Raw genomic sequence first — 3,096 nt, 5'->3', positions numbered from 1 at the left:
CATGCTCAGCTGGTACTAGGGGGTCCAAAGTGTGCCAAGGCCCGCCCCCCCCCACCACCACCATTACCCCACCACCAGCCTGAACCATTACACCACCACCGCCAGCCCTAACCATTACCCCCTCCTCCCCCCACACCATTACACCACCAGCCTGAACCATTACCCCATCTCCTCCCCCACACCATTACACCACCAGCCTGAACCATTACCCCCTCCTCCCCCACACCATTACACCGCCACCACCACCAGCCTGAACCATTACCCCCCCCCACCTCCTCCCCCACACTATTACACCACCAGCCTGAACCATTACCCCACCACCAGCCTGAACCATTACCCCACCTCCTCCCCCACACCATTACACCACCAGCCTGAACCATTACCCCCTCCTCCCCCCACACCATTACACCACCACTGCCAGCCTGAACCATTACCCCCCCCCCCTCCTCCCCCACACCATTACACCACCACCAGCCTGCACCATTACCCCCTCCTCCCCCACACCATTACACCACCACTGCCAGCCTGAACCATTACCCCCTCCTCCCCCACACCATTACACCGCCAGCCTGAACCATTACCCCACCTCCTCCCCCACACCATTACACCACCACCAGCCTGAACCATTACCCCCTCCTCCCCCACACCATTACACCACCACTGCCAGCCTGAACCATTACCCCCCCCCCTCCTCCCCCACACCATTACACCACCACCAGCCTGAACCATTACCCCCTCCTCCCCCACACCATTACACCACCACTGCCAGCCTGAACCATTACCCCCCCCCCCTCCTCCCCCACACCATTACACCACCACCAGCCTGAACCATTACCCCCCCCCTCCTCCCCCACACCATTACACCACCAGCCTGAACCATTACCCCCTCCTCCCCCACACCATTACACCGCCACCACCACCAGCCTGAACCATTACCCCCCCCCCACCTCCTCCCCCACACTATTACACCACCAGCCTGAACCATTACCCCACCACCAGCCTGAACCATTACCCCACCTCCTCCCCCACACCATTACACCACCAGCCTGAACCATTACCCCACCACCAGCCTGAACCATTACCCCCTCCTCCCCCCACACCATTACACCACCACTGCCAGCCTGAACCATTACCCCCCCCCCCTCCTCCCCCACACCATTACACCACCACCAGCCTGCACCATTACCCCCTCCTCCCCCACACCATTACACCACCACTGCCAGCCTGAACCATTACCCCCTCCTCCCCCACACCATTACACCGCCAGCCTGAACCATTACCCCACCTCCTCCCCCACACCATTACACCACCACCAGCCTGAACCATTACCCCCTCCTCCCCCACACCATTACACCACCACTGCCAGCCTGAACCATTACCCCCCCCCTCCTCCCCCACACCATTACACCACCACCAGCCTGAACCATTACCCCCTCCTCCCCCACACCATTACACCACCACCAGCCTGAACCATTACCCCCTCCTCCCCCACACCATTACACCACCAGCCTGAACCATTACCCCCTCCTCCCCCACACCATTACACCACCGCCGCCAGCCTGAACCATTACCCCCTCCTCCCCCACACCATTACACCACCGCCGCCAGCCTGAACCATTACCCCACCTCCTCCCCCACACCATTACACCACCGCCAGCCTGAACCATTACCCCCTCCTCCCCCACACCATTACACCACCACCGCCAGCCTGAACCATTACCCCCTCCTCCCCCACACCATTACACCACCACCACCAGCCTGAACCATTGATACAAGACAAGATGGATCCATATGTCAAATTCTGACCCCCACCAGACTCATCAGACCAGGCAATATTTTTCCAATCTTCTGTAGTCAAATTTTGGTGATCTGTGCCAATTGTTGCCTCAGTTTCCTGTAATTAGCAGACAGGTGTGGTCTTCTGCTGCTGTAGCCCACCTGCTTCAAGGTTGGATGTGTTGTGCGTTCAGAGATGGTATTCTGCATACCTTGGATGTAACGAGTGGTTATTTGTGTTACGGTTGTCTTTCTATCATGTCTGCCCATTCTCCTCTGACATCAACCAGGCATTTTCCTCCACACAACTGCCGCTCACTGGATATTTTCTTTTTCCCACAATTCTCTGTAATCCCGAGAGATGGTTGTGTGTGTAAATCCCAGAAATACTCAGACCGGCCCGTCTGTCACCAACAACCATGCCACCTTCTGTCACTTCAATCTCCTTTCTTCCCCATTCTGATGCTGGGGTTGAACTTCAGGTCGTCTTAAATGCATTGAGTTGCTGCCATGTGATTGGCTGATTAGCAATTTGTATTACCAAGCAATTGAACCGGTGTATCTAATAAAGTAGCCGGTGAGTGGATGCACAGAGTTTAACATTTCTTTCACAACTGCTTTCTGCTACCTGTGTGGGGGAAGGGAAGCCGAAGTCTATACAGAAATCCCAGCATTCATTTCACTATGCTTTGCTTGGTCACAGATTACTTTCATTTTATAATATCTTTAAACTGGTTTTAATTCGGCACTTTTCAAGCGGACTGAGTCAGAGCTGCACCAGGTTGTCATGGTGACTAAAACATGGATTGTGCATCCAGATGAAGGGGGAGGGGAGGGGGGGCAGACTATTAATCCTGCCATATCTTTTAATGTTAGAGGGTCAGAAATCCCAGCTGTGCAAATCATAGAATTGTAGTTAATAGAAAGGCCTAAAAAAAGAGCTATCTATATATATATATATTACACACATAAGTAAGTACACCCCTCACATTTGTGTAAATATTTTATTCTATCTTTTCATGTGACAACACTGAAGAAATGAGACTTTGCTACAATGTAAAGTAGTGAGTGTACAGCTTGTATAACAGTGTAAATTTGCTGTCCCCTCAAAATAACTCAACACACAGACATTAATGTCTAAACCGCTGGCAACAAAAGTGAGTACACCCCTAAGTGACAATCTCCAAATTGGGCCCAAAGTGTGAATATTTTGTGTGGCCACCATTATTTTCCAGCACTGCCTTAACCCTCTTGGGCATGGAGTTCACCAGAGCTTCACAGGTTGTCACCGGAGTCCTCTTCCCCTCCTCCATGATGACA

Source organism: Pelophylax lessonae (assembly GCF_965119305.1).
Source record: "Pelophylax lessonae genome assembly, chromosome: 10".
Lineage (NCBI taxonomy): Eukaryota > Metazoa > Chordata > Amphibia > Anura > Ranidae > Pelophylax > Pelophylax lessonae.
The sequence above is the reverse complement of the archived record's forward strand: the minus strand, read 5'-3'. Positions refer to the sequence as shown.